General features: G+C 34.6%; 1 long non-coding RNA gene across 1 annotated transcript; it reads left to right on the top strand.

Moving 5' to 3' along the window:
* Positions 1-1,328, top strand: LOC144557478 (uncharacterized). The gene is made up of 3 exons (XR_013512675.1): positions 1-345; positions 603-669; positions 984-1,328. It is a non-coding gene; the product is annotated as an uncharacterized LOC144557478 (long non-coding RNA).
* Positions 1,329-10,274: the final 8,946 nt, after the last annotated feature.

Below are 10,274 nucleotides of genomic sequence, written 5' to 3' on the forward strand. Positions count from 1 at the left end.
GTTAAGTCTCATTTTCAAAGAGCGGCGATTCAAATGAAATCTCTCCTCAGTCCTCTTCCCTGCCCGACTGGCGACTCCTAGGTTAAATCCCGACTCCCGAGTACTCCACGTCTCCACCGGACAACGGACTCGCGCCCCCTCGCGCCGCCTCGCTCAGTCGCGCCTCCTCACGCAGTCGCGCCGCCTCGCGCAGTCCCACCGCCTCACGCAGTCGCGCCGCCTCGCATCTGACCCGAACTCGCGTCTTCATTGTCAGTGCTTTTCGTGGTAACTCGCGCAGCCTCGCCTCCGCCTCGCATCTGACAACCAAGCACAGACTAGGCTCTCTGCCTCTCTCTAACTGTGGTAAGTGCTCTTCGTTCTGTGTGCTAGTTTCTTTAGCTGCTTTAAATTTAGACCTGAGTTCTGTGCCAGTTTAATTTTTATAGACCTGAGTTCTAATATTTGACAAGTGACAACTAATGTTCTCAACTAATTTATTAAAACTGATACCTGATATTTACCGTATTCGTACCAGTAGAACAAAATTTTAGAGACCTTGTGTTAATCCTAATGGATCTCTACATGGAAATTGTTTTCTTATATTACAATGGATATTCCAGGCCACCGACTGATGTATCGAGTGATCTCACAGTCAAAGTGGGTACGTCAAGCTTCGCACTTCACAGGGTAATAAAATGCAAATACTTTTAATTGACTGTAGTTATTTCTTTTTATTGTTATTCAAATTGAAATAATGACTAATTAAGTAGAATATTTACTTGAGAGAAAATAACATTTAGATTCATTTGTGTTTGATTTTAGCAAGTAATGATTACTTAGATACACCACTGGCTGTGCATGCAAGTGACTAGTTAATATTATTCACATATTTACTAGTTAATATTAAAACTACAAGTGAGTTCTATATATCTTATTTCAATTTCTGTTTTTAGATTCTATTAATATGTTGAAAAGTTTGTTATTGCATTTTTCAATTTCAGCAAGCTTCAAAGGCAGAAGAGTTTGAAAAATAGAGTTGTGCCTCATGATGTTTGTTTTTATTCTAGATTAAGCATTTATTGAGTGGCTGAATTGGGTGTTTTTTTGCTTGGCTGAATTGGGGTATTTTTCCTTGGCTGTTGGGGAGGGGGTTTTCTGCTTGGTTGTTGACTTGTTGGCTGATAATTTAATTTTGGGGAATTTCAGCTTGGCTGCTGGCATGATGCCTGTTGGTTCTAACTTCTAAATTAAACATGTATCGTATGAATTTGTATGAATTTTTGTAATCTTAATCATGTATGAATTTAGTTGTATGAATTTGTATGAAGTTGTGTGCATTTCTGTTATTTTGTGTGAATTTGTATGTTTAATTGTGTTTATAATAAATTAATTGCTATATTATGTATGAATTCTATCATATTTGTGGCTTGAATTATGCAAATTGATTAATGGGCTTTTTTATTTTATATTTTTGAATTTGTATAACAGTAGCCCAATAAAGCCCAGTGAGCTAGCTCGTCAGCTCGCGAGCTAGCTCGGGCTGGCTTGTCACAAGCTGAGCCAAGACTTTTGGCTCGGGACCTCTAGGTCCAGCTCGCTCGGTCCAGGCTCGGGCCAGAATTAACAAGCTGAGCCAAGGCCCAGCTCGGCCCGAGCCAGCTCGTTTACAGCCCTAGGTACATGTTTAATTTTATTTTTTTTTAAATGCTGTGTAATAAATTAATCGGGCGCTCTACGTAGTAGCACGGATACGGACGCAGTGTTTAACGCGAGGATATCCCGAATTTTTTATTAATAGAAAATAAATTATTAAAATATCGAGATTCAATACCGTTTGAATTTTTTTTTTAAAACTAAGAAGAACGGGACTAGATAACCCGTCCCTGCGGACGGACCAACTGAACCCGTCCGGTTAAAAACAATTAACAGTAACCAACTAAACTAACTAACCAACTAAATTAATCGAAAAAAAAGAAAAAAAAAAAGCTGGACGGGGAAGTCCAACCCGTCCCAAAAAAAAACCGGGACGGGAAGGTCCAACCCATCCGAGAAATCAAAAAAAAAGGGACGGGGTTGTCAAGCCCGTCCGAGAAATCACAAAAAAAAAAAAAAAAAAAAAAGAAGAAAACACGGGACGGGGATGTCAAGCCCGTCCGAGAAAATTCTGCAAGTTTCCAAAGATCATGATCATGATCATTATATTGAAGGCCTAAAAAGTATAGAATAAAGTCGTCCTGAATGCCTAAAAAGTATAGAATAAAGTTGGGACGGGAACGTCAAACCCGTCCGAACAAGAAGTTTACCTATTAATATTCAACCATGGTCTGAATAACAGACAGAAGCGCCTGAATAACAGACAGAGACAGACAGAAGCGATAGCAAAGTCGAAAGACAGAAATAGAGATAGAGCTTAATAGCAGACTGAGACAGAGACGATAGCAAAGTGAAATTTTAAACAGGTAACTCTTCAATTAATTTTTCTGCTATGTTATTTAGTAATTGAAATGAATTATTTACAAAGATGCAAATGGAATGAAATAATTTATATTTACACTTTTTTTTACAAGTATTTGGCCTGTGTAGTTACTGTCAATTTCATAGCATTATATAGAGTATCAAATGTTTTATAATGACTACCAACAGAGACATATAACATACGATTCATACTCTGAATATGATTTTCATGACCTACCTGGTTAATTTAATTCATTATGTTGTACCGACTTTTGTAAAATAATTTAATTTAAATTAATTTTTATTATTGTAATAATAATAATATGTAATTTATTCATTATTGTGTAGGTTAATTTTAAAAAAAAATTAATCATGTTGATGCTGAGGATTTATTTTGGTGGTGAAATACGACACGGTCGTAAAGGAGTAGAGTATAGTATTAGTCCTCGATTCTCTTTGAGTGTGACTGATGAATACGGTTGGTATGATGTGAAAGGTGAAATTTATCGCCAACTTGGATATTCTGAGAATGAGTATAACCTAAAAGCACATGCACGGGTTAATGTTGGTACAACAGCCCGACGTTATTATGAGAAAATTGAAATCGTGTGCGATCAGAGTTGGAGAGGTATTTATATCCAAAGTATGCGTGCCCAAACCCAGTATACTTTTCTTGATTTATACATTGAGTTAGTTCCAATCATCGGTGAAATACAACTGCAGTTATTCGTTAATAGTATGGTACCGGAAACAAATCCAGAACCTCGACAGACCCAATATAGTGATAACTATGCGGGTCCCAGTTTCTTCGAACCGTATCAGACACAACAAACACCGAGGCAAGACCCTCGACAGACCCAATATAGTGGTAACTATGCGGGTCCCAGTTTCTTTGAACCCTATCCGACACAACAAACACCGAGGCGAGACCTTTATTTGCATCCTTATCCCAATATGAACGAGTTGTCACCGTCTGTTCAGACAGAATACAGTAATCATAATAGCCCATGGATCGATCCACCGGAGGCAGCTGATCCTAATACTGATTTTGATGATGTGCCGCAAAGTGATGATGCTGACTCATGTGAGGATGACGCCGACTCATGTGAGGATGACGCCGACTGGGATAATGAAGCTGATTCAGAATGGGGTTGTCCGGGATGATACCTCAACACAATCACACCAAACACCACGCGTTCAGGCTGAACATTTTCCCATAAGTGACCGCAGTGTAAGTCACCCTGTGGCAAGCTTCAATGACACCTCAGCATTTCAACCCGCATATGTCAACTTCTTCAGTAGGCCGAAACATGTTCATGATACACTTGCTGTAGGTAATGAGTTCTCTTCAAAAGAGGCTCTACAATTGAAAATAAATAGTTATCACATCAAAAAGAATATTGAAGTAAAAATCACATCAACTGAATTTTTTTAGAGAAATGTTCTGCAACCCCAAGTCATCATATCCTATTTAGTCTCCAAACTAATTTAATCAAAACTTTTTTAATTTTGAATAACGAATAACTGCCGATGATTTTCAGTTTTGATTGCTGAATAACATTTTAATTAGTTTCGTATTATAGTTAAAAGTGTCAAAAATGTCAGCCGTAAAAAATTAACTTATGTTTGAGATTCAAATGTTTCAACGTAATAGATTAAATGATAGAAATCATAGATTTAAATACTTAAGAATTGAAAGTGTTCATGGGCTTTACTTTAGAAAAAATGACAACTTAAAAATAACTCAAAAATATTTCTTCATGAATCTCATTTGAAAGAAAAAATTGAGTATAAAACGTTCGTATTTTTAGATTTGCAAAATTCATCACAAATTGTCAAAAAAATGAACGAGAATGGTCAGAGAAAAAAAAATAAGAGTGAATGAAAGGAATTTTTCTTCTTTTGGCTTGAAAACAAAAGTAGTTAGGAGTTAAAAATTATTCAGATTTAGAATTTAAATTCTTGTAGATAGAGTTTTAAAAGCTGCGAGTAGCATCATGAATACTTATAAGCATAGATTTAAATGCTTGAATATGAGCATTGAAAATAAAAGTTAGACATTAAATACTTGAGGGACTCGTTTGGAGATTTGTTTCCATTCTTTTATTTGTTAAATATTTATTGTATTGGACAACGCGGCTATAAATACAAATTTTATTTGCCGAATAAGAGATAAAAAATTGTTAGCTTATTAAATAAATTAAGAGTATATATAAAAGTTATTTTATATCTGCTCCTTATAGAATTATAGATAATATAAAAATTATATATTTACGAGTCTAGCTACTATAACAACAGTTTACTTCAACCATAATGACACTAATCTTAAAATTCATCAAATAGACTTCAAACAATGAATTCAAACCACTCTACCTTATAAGTGATGTGTCCACATTCAAAATTAATAAATTTTGAAATCATTATGTATGAAAATGAATTTATAAATTAATAATTTTAAGAATAATCATTTTAGTACCCGTGCTACAGTGTTGCGCTACAGTACCCGCAATATAGTAATCGTGCTACAGTATCCGCACTTAGAGAAATAATATATTATGGTCTCCACTAATTATTATTCTAAAATTCCAGCAGCATTATTTTTGTATGGTCTCCACTAATTATATAGTTTCTCTTTTACAATCTCTGCACTCATTCTCGCGTCAACCTTTCTTTAACAAAAATAGTTAACTTTATAGGAATAAATACTTCAATGCATAGATATAAATACTTTTAGTACTTAAATATTAATACTTTCAGTGTCATATGTAAAAAATACTTTCAGCGTCATATGTAAAAAATACTTAGATATGTATACCTTCACAGTTATAGATACTTAGAAGATAAGATATTAACAGTTAAAAAATATTAATACTTTGATGCGTGACTTGTTATGATTATCCTTTTTAGAGTTCTCCAATCATCCTCACGTCAGCCTTCCTCTAACAAAAATAATTGATCTTATACATATAAATACTTTCAATACTTAGATATTAATACTTTCAGTATTATATGTAAAAAATACTTGCAAGTATAGATATAAATACTTGTACGGTGAGGTATAAATACTTGCGCGATGACGAATCCGAAAGTACGTCATCATGGATCTTATTTGAAAGAAAATATTGTGTAGATATTAATAATATGGAAAAAAAATTAAAATTTTGGAGATTTTGCAGTCCCTGCGGGAAGTTACTTTTCTGCATTTAATTTTCGGTGGTCCCCCCGCGGGTACAGTGATGTGGGTACTATTATCTTTCCACTACAAAACCCGCACAATAAATAATTGTTCACCTCATAGGTATAAATACTTATGTACATAGGTATAAATATATCCGTGCATAGATATTAATACTTTAGAAAAAAAATTCAAATTGTGGAGTTTTTGCGATCCCCACAAAGTTATTTTTTCATATTTAATTTTTTATAGTCCCCCTGTGGGTACAGCGCTAGTACTGTAGCGCGGGTACTGTTATCAGCTTCTTAATTTTAATGTATTCATTTTTCATCATTTTTTACCGCTTGACTTCATACGAAATGAATTTATAAATTTTGCATGTAGAAGCATCACGCGTAATGTAAATCGGTTTGAACAGTTTAGATTCATTGTTGAACCCTATTTCATGAGTGATAGACCTAAATTATATACATATTCGATCTGATTTTTATCACGAAATAACACTAAATATCTTGTATTTTGAATATAAAGTGAATAGAATATACCTAGGATCAAGTTACTGTGTTTACTTGGTTTTAACTTGTAGGAAATGAAGAAAAATGAAGAAAATCGAAGAAAAATGCTCCGTGCCGACACACGGTTTGCGATATGACCGCAATAAGTACTTAGATGGATTTCTGGACGCGCGGTATAATAAGGTATACATCAAAATCCGTGCGGATGCACGGATATCGATGCGGATGCACGGATATCGATGCGGATGCACGGATCTCGATGTAGCCGCACTCTGGTCGCACAGAAAAAGTCCGAGCCTAGTGCGGATCTCGATGCAGCCACAGTGCGGATGGTACTATAGCAACGCATAACTGGAGCCTGATCTTAAAATAGCCATAACTTTTGACTCGTAACTCCGATTTAGGCTTGCGACCACTTTTTGGAAAGCTAGGAAGAAGATCTACAGCATGAGAAACTAAAAAAGGAAATTTGGAGTCAGTTGGATGCACTAATTCGCAAACAGCCAAAATTACACGTTTTCAACACGGTTTCTATTTTTGGCGTACCAAGGACACGTTTTTACAGCCATATGTGGACAAGGCAATCCTGAAAAAAAATCCAAATATAGCACCCACTAACTCCACTTTATAGCCTCTAAATTGGACATGGTCTTTAGTTATAAAAGAGGGGGTTCATTATCCATTCAAGACATCTCTTCGCAAAGATCAGAATCATCCATCATCTCTCACATCATCAATCAATTCTCATTCACTCCCTCCACACACACAATACTTAGCGATAAATTCTGAAGTAAGGAAAGCTTTTCTAGAAAGGAGGAGAAGGAGATTCGAGCAAGAAGTCGGCAAGATTGAGGACTTTGATCAAATAAAGGGTGTAATCATTTTTTTATTTCATTTCTTCTTACTTTGCCAATTTTTGTAATGGATCTCTCCATGAGGGAGTAGTTCTCTCTCTAGGGGTTTAGGTCAATGCATGAACTTGTTTAATTGTATCTTATTCGGTTATTTGTTTTTGTTATGATTGTTTTATGTGATTTGATGTTAATTTCTGTGATTTATCATTTGTGTTAATTACATAGTTAGTACTTGAAATCGCAGTAGTCCCGTGTTGGATTCGAAAGAACCAATATTGCTAGGATGAGAGGAGAGTACCAAATTATGAATGCAAATACCCTAGGTTTGGATTAGGATCTAACCAATTTGTAATCTAAGCCGGAACTACAGAAATTAAGGTTAGGAATTTGGTGAAAAACCTAACCGTGAAGGCAAACCCTAATTAGGACATCTCAAATCAAATCGGGTATTGGTATGAAGGACTTAATCGTGAAATATCAATATTTGAGGAGAGGAGAGACTAACGAGAGCTCAATGAGTCTAGGTAGCTAAGGTGGGGGACCTAATCGAAAGGTCTAAGTTAACTAGACACGTTATTAATTCATGAAAGTGACCCTTAATAACATATTAGGTTAGAAACCTCATCAAATCATACATGAACTTAAACAAATACCGAATAGATAGAGTTAGCAAGGGATTGTAGACCGAATGCCCCTAGATCTTCTCAAACTAGAAAGCAAACCAATCTTTATTTCTTTTATTTACAATTATTGTTTCAAACTCATTTCTTTTGGGTATTGAACCCAACCTTAGGAATTGTTAGAACAAACCCCTCATTTACTTTTATGAGAAAAGGTTCTTGTCCACTGGCTTTTGTCCACCATTTGTCCACAGCAACTTATCCAACTCCCGTTCAACTGTCGGTCTCCACCTCCACTTCGTCTTGCTATTTAAACACCCGATCTCTCTTTCCGATCTCTCTTTTCTCTCTCTTTCTCTCTTTCTCTTTCTCTCTTTCTCTCTTCTTTCTCTCTTCTTTCTGATCTCTCTTTCTCTCTTCTTTCTCTCTCTCTTCTTTCTCTCTTCGTTCGCGAATCGCCTATTCAAATCCAAATGAAATTCTCGATCGCGAATCTCATTTTTGTTTCGTTCGCGTGTCTCAGTCGCAGGAACCGAGGAGATATTCACTAATAGTGAGCTGGTTCGATTTGCTTCAATCAAGTATCTCCGATCAGGGTCACAAGGGCTTCGATTAACCTGGTTCGATTTGGTTCAATCGTGGACCGCGATCGAATAGAAGTTGTTTTTGTTGAAGAGCACGGTAAAATTCAAATCTAGTAAGTTTTCTGTTGAATTTGTTGTTTTCATTGTATGCAGTAACAGATCTAGCATTTCAAATGAAATCTGGATGAAAGAGATGATAGAGAGGCGATATGGAGTATTGATCTGTTAATTTTACTGTATTGCCCCGTTAATTTTACAGTTTTCATCTTGTGAAAATCTGGAGGAAATAGATGATAGAGAGGTGATGGAGTATTAATCTGTTAATTTTACAGTATTGCCTTGTTAATTTTACAGTATTCGTCTTGTCATTTTACAGTATTCATCTTGTGGAAATCTGGAAGAAAGAGATGATTTGTTAATTTTACAGTATTCATCTTGTAATTTTACAGTATTGGTTCGATTTGTCTCTGTCCTTCATTTGTCTCCGTCCTTCAATAAAGCCCTTCGCTCTTCATTTGTCTCTGTCCTTCATTTGCTTCAATCAAGTACTGGTTCGATTTCGGCTCGCTACTCCGAACAGTGAATGCATTGTTTCAAGCTTTGGTAAGAAATATTGTATATTTCTGATTCATTTTTTCTTTGCAATGTCGATTTTAATTGAGATTACTTACTCGATCTCATTTTTTATACATGATCGCAATGGAACCTTCAATCGTGGAGCGCGGTCGAATAGAAGTTGTTTTTGTTGAAGAGCATGGTAAAATTCAAATCTAGTAAGTTTTCTGTTGAATTTGTTGTTTTCGTTGTATGCAGTAACAGATCTAGCATTTCAAATGAAATCTGGATGAAAGAGATGATAGAGAGGCGATATGGAGTATTGATCTGTTAATTTTACTGTATTGCCCCGTTAATTTTACAGTATTCATCTTGTTATTTTACAGTATTCATCTTGTGAAAATCTGGAGGAAATAGATGATAGAGAGGTGATGGAGTATTAATCTGTTAATTTTACAGTATTGCCTTGTTAATTTTACAGTATTCATCTTGTCATTTTACAGTATTCATCTTGTGGAAATCTGGAAGAAAGAGATGATTTGTTAATTTTACAGTATTTATCTTGTAATTTTACAGTATTCATCTTGTAATTTTACAGTATTCATCTTGTGAAAATCTGGAGGAAAGAGATGATAAAGAGGCTTCTTACTCATCTGAACAATGAACACAGGAGGTTTTTAATGTAAAAGTTATTTGTCCATAGTTTTTTTGTTGTTGTTATGCTATTCTGAATGTTGCAGTGAATATTTTTATCTTGTGTTGAACAGATGTTGTTTGTGGTGAACAGATGTTGTTTGTGGTGAATATATTTTGTGTGTGATGATGGATGTATATATAGATTTAGCAATTTTATAGTATACATGGTATTATTTTATGGTTTATATTTTGCAATTTTACAGTATACATGATTGTTTGCAGATTGTAGTTTAAACTGAAATGTAGCATTTTTTCCATTTAGCTTACAGTATAGATGGTAATATTTTATGGTTTAGTTTTAGAAATTTACAATATACAAGATTCAATTGAAAATTTACAGTATTATGTAAAAATTTTACAGTATAGACGATTCAATTGTACATTTACAATATACAAGATTCATTTGTAAATTTTACTATGTAGAAGATTCAATTTTACAGTATACAAGATTCAATTTTACAGTATACAAGATTAAATTGAAAATTTTACTATATACAAGATTCAATTTTACAGTATACAAGATTCAACTCAGTGCCAATAACCGCTAATAACTAACTCTAACTGCCAATAACTTCCTATAACTGTAATTTCCGAAAGTACAGTTTGAAAGTACATTTATTTTGTCATGTTGTGCAAGTTGCAATCTTTTTCTAACTATTATGTGATCACTTAAAATAGTTGCTGAATGTATTGTAGTTAACTGATATATTTTATGTGATATATTGTATAATTATACAGCATGTAGAAGTAATTTTACAGTATTCGCGCAAGTCAAAGCTGTGGACAAATGATGGACAAAAGGCTGTGGACAATTAGACGCTTCCTACTTTTATTGCACT

The sequence above is a fragment of the Carex rostrata genome, chromosome 7 (assembly GCF_964058835.1).
Source record: "Carex rostrata chromosome 7, lpCarRost1.2, whole genome shotgun sequence".
NCBI lineage: Eukaryota > Viridiplantae > Streptophyta > Magnoliopsida > Poales > Cyperaceae > Carex > Carex rostrata.